The sequence below is a fragment of the Dipodomys spectabilis genome, unplaced genomic scaffold, assembly GCF_019054845.1.
Source record: "Dipodomys spectabilis isolate Male_0828 unplaced genomic scaffold, ASM1905484v1 ptg000238l, whole genome shotgun sequence".
NCBI classification, from domain to species: domain Eukaryota; kingdom Metazoa; phylum Chordata; class Mammalia; order Rodentia; family Heteromyidae; genus Dipodomys; species Dipodomys spectabilis.
In genome coordinates this window covers 629,432-646,230 of record NW_024870915.1, presented here as the reverse complement: position 1 = coordinate 646,230, position 16,799 = coordinate 629,432, and positions in this window count along the sequence as shown.

Below are 16,799 nucleotides of genomic sequence, written 5' to 3'. Positions count from 1 at the left end.
TGAAAACCCAAAACCAGGCACAAATCCTTCTCTGTGACTGAGGGCAGCTGGAGGCTGGAACTATTATTTCCCCAGATATGTTCAAAATCACATTTGTAATAAAAGTTACTAGACGAGACCTTCATGGATGAGGTGTTATGGGGTTTCTGGTGGAGCTCTGTCTGTTTTAAGGGAGTAGTTGGTATTGGAACAGCCTGTATGAAGGATCAGGACAGGGCGTTGAGGGCGAAGGCCAATCTGTGTAGGAATTTGAGACATCAGGGAGGAAGCAGGAAGGACTAAACTTGTTAGTGGAGGGGTCTCTTGTGGAGTAGGCGGGTTTTAGGATGGAGGCTGGCAGGTGGACAGGTTTTCATTGGAAGAAGGTGGGGTCACTGGGGAGGAGGCTGTTTGGGGCAGGGCTTTGAAAAGGAAGAACAAGGCTACAAAGGAAGAGATTACTTAGAGGAGGGGATCTGGTGGAACACTGTGACCCCTTGTGGGATATGTAGGGTGAGGTTTCCCTTAACGCAGGGCAAGGAAGGGAGGCAAGAGGTTGACAGAAGGTAGGGATTCTGGAGCAGGAATTCGGAGCTATGAGGGAGTTGCTTTTCAGAGTGTGGCTTTGAGAGGGCAGGGTGGTACTAGGAAGACAAAGACTAGTAAGGGGTGGGTTTCTCATGGAGAATGTCAGGCCTTCGGGAAGTGTTTTAGGGTGGAGGTGGGGTTTCCAGCAGAGCACAATGTAGTCACAATGTATGGAGGCGTTTTTCAGGAACAGGGCTTTGTGAGAGCAGTGATAAGATCCAGTGTACTAAACTAGTTAAGATGAGTTTTCTGGTGTAACCAGTCACCACTTCGAAAAGAGGAGTAAGGTTGGATGGGTATTTCAGTGTTGTAAGGCAGGACATGGACTATGGACAGGATTTCCAGCAGGGCAAAACAACCTTCCAAAAGGAACTATGGAGGGACTGGGATTTACAGTTGAGTCTAGTGAGGCTTCCAAAGGGATGCCGACTGGTGCAGTGGTTTCCAGTGAAGCAATGTGTGTGTCGAGGGATGGGAGAGTCTGGTGGAGGTTTTCTAGGCTTCCAGAAAGAGGCCAACTGGAACAGTGGCTTCCAGTGGAGCAATGTGGATGTCCAGAAATGTCATAGTGTGGTGGGGGTTTTCTAGTGGGATTTTCAGGAGCAGGGCAAGGTTTGGAGCCATGGGGCTAGTTGGAGGAGGGGCTCTGAGAAGGAGTGGAAAAGCTAAAATGGTGTAGGATAATTGTGGGCAGGGTATCTGGTGGAGTAGGATGTGGAATTGAGGGAGGAGGCAATAGGAGGCGGATTTATCTGGAGAGCAAGGCAGGGCATTGAGAGAGTAGATGTGGGAGGTAGAGCAGCTTGTGTTGAAGCAGGGCTGTCTTTCCAGGCAGGAGATGGGCTGTGTGAGAAGCTTCTGGCCAAGCAAGGCAGGGCTGCATGGCAGTTATAGGAAGGTGAAGGGTTTTTGGTATAGCATGATGGGCTTTGTGGGAAGAGGTAGGTTCAGGGCTGTGTTTGAGAGGTTAGGCCTCTTTCAAGTAGGGTAGTTATGGGCAGATTTTCTGATGAAACTGGTGGGGGGGGGTTGGAGTGAGAAGTCTGGTTGGTGGTGGGGTATAAAAGTGAAGGGAGGAGTTTGGAGGTACTAGGATATGGGAGCAATGCGACTATGAGGGACTAGAGTAGTTAGGGGGGGACCTCATCTGGTGGATGAAGTGGGGATTTGAGGGAGGAGCCTGGTGTAGGTGGGGTTCTATTGCAGCAAGGTGGGACACAGAAGGAGATATGTATGTGGTCTGGTTTCTGGTGGTGCAGAGCAGGGATTCCAGGAAGGGGTGGAGCAGAAGAGGGATTTCCCTAAAGCAGAGGAGGGCTCTCAGGAAGGAGTCTGGTTGCAGTCAGGCCTTTGAAAGTTTTTAGCAGGGCTACCAGGGGGTAAGTTACTTAGGTTGATCTTTTTAAGGAGGAGGCTGACAAGAAGTGGTCTTCCAGTTGATCTAGTCAAGTTTTATGGGAAGGAGGGATAGCAAATGGGCAAGACTTAGTGAAGAGTGGGGCTACAAAAAATAAAAAGTTACTAATAATAAATACAATATAAGAACACCATTTTCTTTCAGTGTAGAATTATATTACTTTTATGTGTATGAGAGATACTGGAGAAAGTAACCAAGTGTTAATTCCTTCCTAGGGAAATTTTTCTTTATTCCAGTTGATTGAAAATAAAACCATAGGTTAAATCAGGCTCAGAGGCACACAGTAGACTAAGACACATGAAGCCACGAACTTGATTTCCCAGCACCACTATTAAGGACCACAAATAAAAAGTTTAAAATATCTCACTTGGTCATAATGGACAATATTATCTTAAAATTGTGAATGAATACAAATTTTACTCTAACCATTTTAGAAATCCTAAAACTAAGTAAGTAGCAATGTTCTAACTTTATACAATATTGGAAAGTATACTAAAAATAATTAGGAAAATATAAAATTTTACACAGACTGTTAATTCTCCAGCATCAATTCTAATCCAAAAGAATTTAAAACCAGAAAATTACGATATAGTGAGATTGCAGCATGGTTTCTTTTCAATCATCAAAATGGTGACTTAAGCAATGTGTCTTTATCATCGGATGCATCAATGTTAAAAACATATCTAAGGGCTGGGAAGGTGGCTCAGTGGTAGAGCGCTTGCCTTGCATGCCTGAGGCCCTGGGTTCGATTCCTCAGAACCACATACACAAAAACAAAAAAGCCAGAAGTGGCGCTGTGGCTCAAGTGGTAGAGTGCTAGCCTTGAGCTGAAGAGCTGAGGGACAGCTCCCAGGCCCAGAGTTCAGGCCCCACGACCGGACCCCCCCCCAAAAAAAAGAAAAAAAAACATATCTAAGAATGTGAAGCATTACTCTACAGACCCTGAAGAAACTCAGAAGGATCTGCGAAATGATGTTGGAATAAAATTAATGACTAATTACAGTAGGAATTTATCTTCACTAGGCCCATAAATACTTTCCAGAAGAAAAAGCTACATTGAAAAATAAACAGTGAAAAGGAAGCAAGCAGGCAGACCTTGAAGTAAACATTATCCAATTAACAACATCTACGGAGGCATGATTGCATTCTTCTTTTTTTTATATATTTTATTTTATTTTATTTGTGAACATACTGTACAGAGGGGTTACAATTACATGGGCAGGATAATGCATACATTTCTTACTGAGAATTGCAGCCTCCTCATTTGTTTACACTTTACCTCCCTTCCCAGCCTACCCCCACCCCCCCACCCAATCCTTCCAACCCTCCGCACTCCCACCGACATTGTAAAGCTCATTTTTGACATGACATTTTGTACTTCTCATTGTTGCAACAGGTCCACCTGAATCCTTAAACGCCTTGTTTTTCCCCATCTCCTCCACAAGTTATACTGACATCAAATATGTTTCTTTGGGCTTGGCTTACTTCACTTAATATAATTTTTTCCAAGTCTTTCCATTTCCTAACAAAGGGGGCAATGTCATTCTTTCTGATGGAGGCATAGAATTCCATTGTGTATATATACCACATTTTCTTGATCCATTCATCTACTGAGGGGCATCTGGGTTGGTTCCATATCTTAGCTATGGTAAATAATGCTGCAATAAACATAGTTGTGCTGGTAGCTTTAGTGTGGTCTTGTTTGTAAACATTAGGGTAAATGCCCAAAAGTGGGATTGCTGGGTCATATGGGAGCTCTATGTGGAGTTTTTTGAGGAACCTCCATACTACTTTCCAAAGTGGTTGAACAAGTTTACACTATCACCAACAATAAAGTAAGGTTCCCTTCTGTCCACATCCCCTCCAGCATCTGTTGTTATTAGAGTTCTTGATTTTTGCCATTCTAACTGGCGTGAGGTGGTATCTCAATGTTGTTTTGATTTGCATTTCTTTTATGGCTAGGGATGTTGAACATTTCTTCATGTGTCTATTGGCCATCCTTCTTTCTTCTTCAGAGAAGTTTCTCTTTAAGTCTTTCGCCCACTTATTTATTGGGCAGTTGTTTTTTGAGGATTTGTTGTTGGGGGATTTTTTTTTGAGTCCTATGTATGTTTTAGATATGAGACCCTTGTCTGTTATATGGCTACTGCAGATCTTTTCCCAATCTGCGGGCTTTCTATTGATCTTGCTAGCTATGTCCTTTGCCATGCAGAAGCCCTGCAACTTCATGCAATCCCATTTGTCCAACCTTTCTTTGATCTGTTGTGTTTCTGGGTCTCTATTCAGAAAACTTTGACCTGCGCCAAGGAGACATAGGGTTTCTACTATTCCTTCCTGCAATGTTTTCAGAGTGTCTGCTTTGACTTCGAGTTCTTTGATCCATTTGGAGTTGATTCTGGTGCAGAGTGATATATAAGGATCTAGCTTTATTTTTCTACAAATAGTTAACCAATTTTGCCAGCACCATTTACTGAAGACCCTGTCTTTCTTCCATTCTATTTTTTTAGCTCCCTTATCAAAGATTAGATGGCTTTCGGTCTGGAGGTTCATTTCTGGGTTTTCAATTCTATTCCATTGGTCCTGAGGTCTGTTCTTAGGCAAATACCAAGCTGTTTTGATTAATATGGCTTTATAGTAGAGTTTGAAATTTGGTATTGATATTCCTCCAGCCGTGTTCTTTCTGTTGAGGAGCGTTTTTGCTATTCGGGGTGTTTTATTGTTCCACATGAATTTTTGGATTGCCTCTTCTATTTCCTTGAAGAATGAGGTTGGAATTTTGATAAGTATGGCATTGAATTTGGAGATAGCCTTGGGAAGTATGGCCATTTTCACGATGTTAATATTTCCAATACAGGAGCATGGAAGGTTTTGCCATTTTTTAAGTTCTGTGTTGATTTCCTTTTTCAAGATTTTAAATTTTCATCATAGAGGTCCTTCACTTCTTTGGTTATGTTAATTCCTAGGTATTTTATTTTTTGTGTGGCTATTACAAATGGAGTTGCTTTCCTAATTTCAGCCACACTTTTCTCATTGTTGGCATACAGAAAAGCCATTGATTTTGGGGGGTTAATTTTATAACCTGCTACTTTGCCAAAGTTTTGAATCAGCTTGAGTTATTTGGGAGTGGAGACTATGGGATTCTTTAAATACAAGATCATGTCGTCTGCAAAGAGGGAGAGTTTTATTTCTTTTTTACCTATTTGGATACCCTTTATGTCTGCATCTTGTCTTATTTCTGTAGCTAGGCATTCTAATACTAGATTGAAGAGAAGTGGAGAGAGTGGACATCCTTGTCTTGTTCCTGAGTTAAGAGGAAACGGCTTTAGTTTTTCAACATTAATTATAATGCTGGCTGTAGGTTTGTCATATACAGCCTTTATTGTTTTGAGGAATGTTCAATGGATTCTTAAATTTTCTGAAACCTTCATCAGGAAGGGGTGTTGGATCTTGTCGAATGCTTTTTCTGCATCTATTGAGATTACCATGTGGTTCTTACTCTTGCTCCTGTTGATGTGATGAATAATAATAATTGATTTGCGTGTATTGAAGCAGCTTTGCATCCCTGAAATGAATCCTGTTTGATCGTGGTGTATGATTTTTTGGATGAATTGTTGAAATCGATTGGCCAAATTTTTGTCGAGAAGTTTTGCATCAGTGTTCATCAAACAAATGGGTCTATAGTTCTCTTTCTTTGATGAGTCCCTGCCTGGTTTGGGGATGAGGGTTATGGTGGATTCATAGAATATGTTTGGTAGTGAGCTTTCTCTTTCAATTTCATTGAAGAGTTGGAGGAGTATTGGTGTGAGCTCTGCTTTGAAGCCTTTGTAAAATTCCGCTGTAAAATCATCTGGTCCTGGACTTTTCTTAGCTGGGAGGTCTCTTATTGCTGTTTCTATTTCAATGCTTGATATGGGTCTGTTAAGATGTTTTAACTCATCTTGGTTTAGTTTTGGCATGTCAATATTTGCTAGGAAACGGTCCATTTCTGTCAAGTTCTCATACTTATTAGCATAAATGTTTGAGAAATATTCCCTTTAATGTTGTTTAATCTTGGTTGTTTCCGTGGTGATTTTTCCATTTTCATCTCTGAGTTTATTAATTTGGGTATGTTCTCTTCTTTTTCTGATAAGATTTGCTAAGGGTCTGTCAATTTTGTTAAGGTTTTCGAAGAACCAACTTTTTGTTTTGTTGATTCTTTCTATAGTTTTTTTGGATTCTAATTCATTTAATTCTGATTTAAGTTTAATCATTTCTTTCCGCCTACTGGATTGGGGTTTATCTTGGTGCTCTTTTTCAAGGAGGTTTAGATGTGTCATTAAATTGTTTATTTCAGATCTCTCCAATTTGTTGATGTAGGATCTCTGAGCTGTAAACTTGCCTCTGAGTACTGCCTTTGCTGCGTCCCAGAGGAGCTGGTAATTTGTGTGTTCATTTTTGTTGAATAGTATGAACATTTGAATTTCCTTTCTAATCTCTTCCATGACAGACTCATGATTCAGCAGTGTGTTGTTCAGCCTCCATGTGATACCGGACATTCTTTGGTGGCTTTTGGTCTTGAGTTCCAATTTTATTCCCTTGTGGTCAGAGAGAATGCAAGGTATAATTTCAATGTTTCTGAATTTAGACAAGTTTGCTTTGTGGCCTAAAATGTGGTCAATTTTAGAAAACGTTCCATGTGCTGCTGAGAAAAACGTGTATTCTGATGCTGCTGGGTGAAATGTTCGGTAGATGTCTGTTAAGTCTAGTTGATCTATGCAGCTGTTTAGATCTGCAGTTTCTCTGTTGAGTTTTTGCCGAGTTGAACTATCTAGTGGGGAGAGTGGTGTGTTAAAATCCCCAACAATTAATGTCTTTGGATCTATATGGGATTTGAGGGAAAGTAGTGTTACTTGGATAAATTTGGGTGCTCCTTTAATTGGTGTGATATTTAGAATTGTAATATCCTCCTGAAGGAGAGATCCCTTAATTAGTATGTAGCGACCTTCTTTATGTCTTCTCACGAATTTTAATTTGAAGTCTATTTTATCTGATATTAGGATTGCAACTCCCGCCTGTTTATGAGGGTCATTTGCTTGGTAGATTTTGTTGCAGCTTTTAACATTGAAAATGTGTTTGTTTTTACGGGCAAGATGTGATTCCTGAAGGCAGCATATAGAAGGGTCTTGTTTTTTAATCCAACTAGACAGTCTATCTCGCTAAATTGGGGAGTTCAGTGTGTTAACGTTAAGAGATAGGACTGAGACGTATTTGGGAGTTTCTGCCATTTTATCCACCTTCTTGGGGGCTGCAAAAACTGGGTTCTTCCTATGGTTCTTGGATTCTCAGTTTGGGTGCAGTTTCTTGGCCTTTATTTTGGTCTTGTTGGTTTTCTATGTGTAGGACATCTTTAAGAAACTTTTGTAGGGCTGGTTTGGTGGAGATGTATTGTTTCAATTTTTCTTTACTATGGAAGGTTTTTATTTGGCCTTCAGTTATGAAGGAGAATTTAGCTGGGTACAGTATTCTTGGTTGATAGTTGTTTGTTTTTATGGCATGGCATACATCATTCCAGGCTCTTCTTGCTTTGATTGTCTCTGCTGAGAAATCTGAGGTGATTCTAATTGGTTTCCCTATATAGGTGATTAATGTTTTCTCCTTGACAGTTGTGGATCTTTTCCTTGATCTGACTTGATCCTGTGTGGGTTATAATGTGACGATGGGATGTCCTATTCTAGTCTGGTCTATTTGGGGTTCTAAAAGCTTCTTGTATCTGAATAGGCCTATCTTTTTGTATGTTTGGGAAGTTCTCTGCTAGGATCCTGTTAAACAAATTTCCTAGACCATTAACTTCTGTTTCTAGGTGCTCCTCTACACCCATTATCCTTAGATTAGGCCTTCTGATGTTTTCTTGCAAATGTTGATTAGATCTATCATATTTCTTGGACTTGTCTTGGATGGTTGTATTTGCTTTCTCTATGATATCTTGGCTGTCTTCAACCCCTGAGATTCGATCTTCTGCATGGTCTAACCTGCTGTCAAGACTCTCTACTTTTTTTTTTATCTCTTTTCCTTCTAATTGGTGAGCTTTGATGGCTTCAAATTCTTAGTTGAAGCTCTGTTTTAGGTCTTGTATGAATTTCTTTACTTCCTTCATTTATTGTTCAATGTTTATTCTTAAATCACTTAGTTGATTGGTTATGGTTTCTTTGGACTCCCATTCCTTCTGTTGGGTTCCATTCAGCATTCCCTTTGTGGTCTCCCTGACTTCCTTCAGCTCTTTGTTAATGGATTCCATGAATGCCTTTAGTGATCTTTGTGTATTCTCTTCCTGATCTCTCAATTCCTGTATTACTCTTTGATTAGCTTCCTCCCTTTCGTGGGATTCGTGCATTCTCTTTGAGTGTTCTCAGCCTGTTCAAGCCATTCCTGCCTTTCTCTTTGAGTATTCTCAGGCTGCTCACGCAAGTCCTGTATCAGTTTTTGAGTAGCTTCCTCACGCTTATATTCCTGTATAAACTTTTGGATTGCCTCCTCTCTCTCCCTATCATGTTCATACAGAGTCCTTTGTATGTTTTCAAACTTTTCATTTATCATGTTTGCCAGCAGTGTTTGTAGAGCTATTTGGGAACTCTCCTCTGGATTATTCATTATCTGTTCTGTCCCCTGATTACCAAGATTGGGAATTGAGATCCCCAGATTTGCCATTTTTCTTGTGTTTTCCGGCTTACACTCCCCATTTGAGATGAAAATAGCACCAGTTTTGTGCTAGAACACTATCTTAAGGCAACCATCAACCAAAGTCTGAATTTGTACAGTCAATAATCTACAGATACAATCTAGTTCAACAGATACATCTATTCAACATCAAACAACTATATGTTAATGGGCTTCGAACCGCAGAGTAGAATTTGGAAAACCAGAAATTATTAGGGTTAGGGAGAGATGTGGGTAAAAAATAGGAATAGAGTGATGTGGGAAGGCACAGGTACAGTTAACTATGTCATAATCTCAATGTAGGAAATAGGTTGGGTAGGATGCAAGTAGAGAGAGAGAAAAAAAGAAGAAAGGGAAAGGGAAATGAAAAGGGACCAGAAAAAATAGAAAAGTAAAAATTATTAATATTATGGAGAATCGAAAACAATCTATTTAGAGAGGAACGTGAATATATTGAGTGAAGGGGAGGGACATAGATTAGATGTGAAAAACTTAAAAAAATGCTTAAAATATTATATAGGTATAAAGAGGTAGTACTGCTGTTAAGGAATTTAAGTCTCAGAGGTTTTGAATTGAGTAATAAATTTGTGGATTAAGTGTGTACACAATGGGGGATAGGGTCTACTAGTTAACTATGGGTTAATCTGAGGATATGCAGTTCAAGAATTAAGTCACATAAAGAACAAAAGAGAGGAAAAGGTGAAAAGGATAAGAAAGGGAGAAAAAAAGGTCAGAAGTTCAGTAGAGGTAAACAAAAAACAAAAAGATAATTAAAAAAGAAAAAAAAGAGAAAGAAGACAAGAAAAGAAAGAAAAACACACATTCACTTATCCGTAAAATAAAAATTATAAGAGGAAAAAAAAAGTTACTGGAAAACAATTTTTTTTCAAAAAGGCAAAAATTAAAGATTAATAAAAGTTTTAGAAAAGAAAAAATTTTTTTTTTATATATAAGGTACCAAAAGAAAAAAAAAAGAAAAAGAAAAAGAAGAAGGAAAAAAAAAGTTCTTTTTTTTTTATTGTTTTTTTGGGAGGGGTGGGAAAAATCCTGTATCTCCCTTGTGTCTGTAACCAGCTTCTTGTTGGAGTCTCTGGTCTGCTTGAGGTCCTGTGGCTTGATTGGTTTCTTAAGTCAGTTTGTTCGAACATTCAGAAAAATGCTCTGATTTACCCAAGATTTTGAGATCCCACTCCCAGGTTAATTTAATGGGAGGGTGATCTGCTTTTAGAATCACAAAAGAGGGGGGATTCAGGGAGGAGGCTAGGTTCTGGGTAGAGTTGAGGTCTTTCAACAAACAGTAGCTTCTCCCTGGGGCTAGTTTGTGAAAAACTCAGAGCCCAGTATGGAGCCATTCTCAGGGTTTCTGTTTTTCAATTGATTGTCGAGGCTGCTAGATGTAGGGGCAGCCTTTAGCTCTGATTACCCAGTGAGGGAAGACACTCCTATGGCTGGCGCCTGAGCTGGGTGACTTTTCCCTGCAGGGAGCTGAGTCTGGCATGTCACGCCGTAGTTAAGTTCTTGTGACCTGCTAAATGACGCATTTTATTCCAAGGCCTGAGTTGGAGCTAGCAGCTCCTCCGAACTTTGTCGGTATCCAAGATGGAGATCTCCGGTACTGAGGGGGGAGGGGTGGCCCTCCCTCCTCTGCTCCCTGAGAAGGAGTGCAGACGTCCGGCTTCTACTCACACCAAGTCTTGGTTCCTGGGTCGTCTCTGGTCTGCGAACTGCAGGATGAAGATGTCTGCTCCTTGTAGGTTCTTGCTGGTGTTCAGTAGAATCTGCTCACCCACTGCATCTGCCTCCTTCGTCCTGGACTCTCTGTGGCTCAGGTATGGTGCCCTGTGCTCGCCGCTGGGACTGCTGCTGCCGCCTCGGCGGCTGCTGGCAAACACTCAGATGTGTCTCCTTGCCTTGGCTTCCCCTCTCTTGCCTAACTCTCTGTCCTGTGATGGCACACTTGGTGTGATTCTCTGGCTTAGGACTGTTCCCTGGAACTCTAATACTGCTTTTATGCGAGAGCGCTGTTCAGATTCCAGCTTCTCCTCCGCCACCTTCCCGGAACTCCCCTGATTGCAATCTTCTTTTACCTAAGTTATAGTCACTGACCTATGTTCTTCCCTAATGCCAAGTAGCAAAGCCATGAAAATGCAGTAATCATTTTCAAGACATTAGACTTTACAGAAAGAATTCAATGAATGTATAGCTAGAAAGTAAATATAGATGTCTGAGCTAAAGAGTGAACAAAATATCCCCAATCTCTGACCCTCCACAGTGAGAGGGGTACAAGACAAAGCACAAGGAGAATGGATAGAAGTGCAGTAGTGCATACCAGTATTTTCCAAGATGCAATGATGAATGTAACAGGGTAGAAAATCAACATGATCATCACATCACTTATCATGGGAGAGTAGAGAGAAGAACAGTTAAAATCCAAGGAGAATTACATCCTTGCATATTTGGCAGAAGAGTGCATGGCATTGAGGTCTAAACTATGTGGAGGTATTATAGGAAAATACCTGTGCTCGTATGATGCCACAAGAAATGATGAACTTATGATTTACAGGACATTGAATAATCATAAAGGTGCTGCTTCAGTAGTGCAGTTAAACCTTGGTAAATTCTGTTTTGAAACACCTAACACGCTATAAAACCAAGAAAAGAAGATTCAAATTATATATGTGACTTAACCATTTGCAACAATAGATTTCAAAAAACTCAAATCACATAATGCGGACTTAAAAAGATAACATTAATAAAGTAATATTTAAACAACATGCATTTTATGTGAATATTCTTGGTTATAAGTGATTTGTTTTCCTTACAGATTTTGAATGCACAAAACAACAAAAAACAAAAACAAATCAAAGCAAAAGACAGTTGGCAATAAAGCTGGATTCCAGTGCCTCATCCCTATTCTTAGATAGTCACGAGGCTGAGATTGGAAGATCATGGTTCACAGATGGCTGGGGTAGCAGTCCTTGAGATATTTATGTTCAATTGTTCAATCAAAGACAGAGTGAAACCTGGGTTTAAATAGTACAGACTCAGGTCAGTCATGAATGAAGAAACCAAGCAAGAGTTTGAGGCTCCGAGTCAAGTTTCATTAATCTGTGCATACACACACACACACACACACACACACACACATGCACAAATGGCATGAAAGAGGAAGAGCGAGAGAAAAAAATGGGAATATTATGAGTTTAAAAAGTGAACTTGTCTGTCAGGACTATCCTAAGCATATATTAATTAATAAAAATGAGGCAAATCTTGGAACCTATTTTTCTTTGAGTCTGGCTTCCTTCACATAATATGATTGTTTTCCAAGTCTTTCCATTTTCTGAAGAAAGGGGCTATCATTCTATCATTCTTTTTGATAGAAGAATAAAATTACCACATTCATCTATTGAAGGGCATCTTGATTGGTCCCAAATCTTAGCTATAGTAATAATGCTGAAAAAAATATAGTTGTAGATTTAGTTTGTTTTAGCTTGAGATCATTTCTACAAGTGCCCAAGAGTGGGATTGCTGGCTCCAGAGATATATACATTTGATCTTACAAAATGGTGCTAATTGAAATGAGCTCCAAGACATGGAAACAACAAACCTTTTTTTTTTTTTTCAGATATCAACATTGATGTCGGTAAAGTATCTAGATATTATTTTCTTTCATTTGTCTTTTCTATTGGTTTATCCCTAGCAAACTCTGTCTTGATTTTGATAACTTGCATCTTGTATATACATTTATCTGATTTGGAGATGGAAAGGGAAAAATATAGTGATGAAAGAAGTACAAAGAGTGACCCATTGCAACAATGATATTCACAAGACACTTTTAGAAATGAAATTTACAGCTATGGGGTGGGGAGGAGGAGTGGGGAGTGGGAGGGGAAATGATAAAAACAATGGAGTGGGTAACAATATTCAACAAGGAATGTATCTTACTCATCTAACTGTAACCACTCTGTACAGTATTTTTGAAATAAAATAAAATTTAAAAATTGAACCTATCCTAGAAAAAATATAGTTTTCAAAATAATACATCTGTCACAGTACTTGTGAGGTTTCTAGGGTCAAACTGTTAAACCTGGAAAGGGATAGATTGGGAAGCCATCTCAAACAGCAATCAAAAGGCTGAGAGCTCTGCTCTGGAAATGTCAGTCAAGGGAAGCCAGGGGTATGAATTATTACCTCAAGAGTATTTAAATTCGATCTGTTGGACACTAAAAGATTAAGACTTTGGAGACAAGATGGATGTCTGTGTTATGGATGTAATGACTATTGCTCCCTTCTGCTCCCTAACAATAAGGGATTCAGTTATCTCTATGTATACAAACAACACCTCATGTTAATAGTTGTAACCAAACCTAGGATAATGCCTTAGTTTTTGGACACACCTTTCCCCACTGACCCTCACCCCTTGTAGTAGAAGGAATATAAACATGTTAAGCAGCATTTGGTGATCCAGAAGCTGGCAATGAGGCTTTGGGTCCTCTGGTGTCTTCTTTCCTATCACTTCCTGTGATTTCTCAGTTCTTTGGCCAGGTATCCCATCATCTTTGCTGTCCCATGGTTACAGTTAGTGTACAGTACTGATTTTCTGAACACCTCAAAACAAACATGGAAAAACAGTTCCTCAAAAAAGATTGAGGAAGATTGAGCACCTGGAAAGATACCAAACGTTAGCAGTGACCCTGTGATCTTCTAGTAAGTAAGTACAATTCAGGAGTATCTTTATTTCTGATAATTTGAGATGGATAATTGTCCCTTTTGTATATTTGGTATTGCATGCATTTTCAGAAACACATATGCATTGTGAAATAATGTCATTTATTTCACAGGTCACAGACCATGTCACTGTAGTGATGACCCTAATGACTTATCTCAGTTGCCTGATTCATACTTAGATCAGTGTGAATTGCCTAATTATGAACATTTCTCCATGAAACTCAACAGCACAGAATGAAGTGTCAGGGTCAGGCCATTCTATATCTGTAATGATTTTTACATATATTAGAGTAATATACACCTACACTGCTCAGCACTCATGACACAGTGGTATGGTATAATTGTCCTCAAATGAGAAATATGCTAGAGCTTAAAGTAGAATGATGGGCTATTCATTATCAATGCAAGAGTAATGATCACCCCCTGAACTTATTCTCAGTAGAGAATCCTTCCTATACATTTTACTGACTTAGCTTCTACTCTCTGTTTACCATTATCAGGAAGGGTCACACTGTATCGAGCTACAATACTGCAGCAACTTAGCTGCCTTTGATTTTTACCTCCAATCTTGATACCAAGGTCAACTCTGCAACTCTAATCACATAGTTAGTGGACACCCGAACTTTTCAAGCCTGGTTAAAAATTCAGCTATCATTGCTCATTGCCAGTGTTAAAGAACTCACTCCTTTAGATGTATTATGTATCTTCTTGTATTTCCAACACTGCCTTAGATGTTGGTTTTTGAAGTAGAGCTTTTAGTTTGCATTTGATTTATGTAGGTGTTAGTGATGCCAGTTGTTAGTAATTTGATGTTTTGACATTGTGGCTATTAAGGAAGTGAATACACATCACTCACAAAAGTTTCTTTCTGTGTATAGGTATTGCTATATTGTGAACTTCCTAAAAGCCAGCCATGGGAGCACACGTCCCTAATCCCATCATTTATGTCACTGAGACAAGCCTTGAAAGGTCCAGACCACTTGGCACTTTATAGTGAGAACCTTTCTACAAAGAAAGGGGAGAGAATAGCAAAAAAACAAATGAATCTTCCAGCAGTTTTGTCACATATTCTTTACACTTAGCCATTAATAGCACCATAATAGTATTGTTTATGACTTCTTACCTACTCTTTTCTTGTTCTGAGCTGTTTTATTTATGGATCTCTATGAAGTCATATAAGAATTACATAAGAAATCTATATAAATCATATAAGAAATCATAAAAAAATAGTTTGTTAAGGATATATAATCCAAAGGTAATAATTTCAGGAAAATATTAAGTACACAGCATTTGTAGTTTATTTATTCTTATAACAAAGATTATAAACGAAGTTATAATAGTATTCCAAATGGAATACAGAACTAGAAATATGAAGGGTAGCACTAAAGAATGCTACTGCTACCACTAAGAGAGTAAGAATGAAATTTAGGCAAAATTCCTTCAGAATAAAAGCCACAGGACAAAACTCCTTCAGAATAAAAGCCCAATGTTGCTTTCATTGTTTCATATGAAGACTTTTTTTTAGTAAAGACAAATTTTCAAAGATATTACCATCAATTGGGTATATATTTCTTAAGGCCTTCAGGAAGGATGCTATGGCCATGTTGATGGAAACTGACTTCTTTCGGACCTACTACACAATGTGCAGACACAATTCCAAACACTGAACCTGCATTAGTGTAATTTGCTCATGAGTGTTCTTCAAGTTAGGAAATGAATTAAGTATTTTATTAAAAACAAAAGTAGGAAAGAAGCCCAAAGAAATTTCCCAAGTTCCTAAGACTGATCAGTTGAGCCCCATAATTCAAATCCAGAATTCCACCAGCCATATCTAAGGATATTCTGTGTCACATTCATTACTTTTCAAGAGCTATGGTGCAGATGAATCCACATTATCTTCCTAATTATGGTTATAAGGGCAATAACATTGATACAAGATATAAATATTTTTAAATGAAAAGGGTGTGGATAATGACAGCACAATGAAGATCAGTTTAATTTCTAAAGAAATACCTGAATGAACATCATTCAGCCTCCACTGTTTATTATTCCTGGTATCAAAGAAACCTCTGCTAGAACACAGGCTTTTATCAATCAATACCCTCAAGACACAGGGAATAGATTGTTATGGATATACAATCCAAAAGGAATAATTTTTGTGACTACTTACTTCCTTGTTGTACCAAAAAAAATCTATTCCCTATTCTAAAACATATATCAATTTAATGGATATTAGTGTTATCAGTATAAATTAGGTGTGCATAATATAGGTAATGTATTTTATTACATAACATGGAAATTATATATTTATATACATATATATGCATATATATGTATCATTACTGATATTCTACAACTACTATAAATAATATATCTATAAAACATTTTAGTATTATACTGTGAAGGATACAAGTAATGACATCTTTATTTAAATAAATATATATATATACATGTTTTAGTCAAATAATTTAATTTTGTGTCATTACTGAACTTGGTGTTTTCCTTGACCCATTTCACTCAGACTGGCTTTATATAGCTATCTTCAGATCTCAGCTCCTAAGTAGCTGGGATTACATACATTAGTCACGTTATAGTTTTTTGTTAAAATGTTGTACAGAGGGATTACGGTTACATGAGTAAGGCAATGAGTACATTACTTGTTGATCATTATTACCCCTTTCCTTCCTTGTCCCACTATCCCTTCCCTCCCCCAGCTCCCACATTCCTTTGTCCCCACTCTTCGCAGCAGCATGAAGTGGTAAGATTCATTTCCAATATAGTCTTATTGGTATCTGTGTTGCAATGGGGCATTCTGTGTCCTTGCTGCAGCGCTTTGTAATTCCCTTTACCCTCCCCAGATTAGACATGTATCTACAAGATGCAGGGTATCAAAATCGAGTACAGTGGCAACAGGGGATATTCCATATGGGAAAGAACATACTAAGGAAAAAACAACAACAAAAATGAGTAAAATGACACTGTATATTTACAAAAGTAACAATAGAGACAGAACTCCCAAACATGTCCCTTATTACCAAGCTAGTTATTGCAAATCATGTCCTTATCATTTTTGGAACTTCACTAAAATGTTTGTAGCCTTCCATGTGGACTTATATGTTCAATTTTTCCTAAATCTATCTACTCATAAGATACCAGCCAGCTCTCTTCTGAAGCCAAAAAGGCATCCTTCTACAGCTTGGTTCCAAATCACTTGTATTTTTTCTTTGTACTAAGAATACTGATTAAAGCCGAGTGCCGGTGGCTCATTTTGTAATTGTAGCTACTCAGGAAGCTGAAATGAGGATGTGGTTCAAAGCCACCATGGGCAGAAAAAGTCCATGAGACTCTTATCTCCAATAAACCACCAGAAAGCCAGAAGTGGCGCTATGGCTCA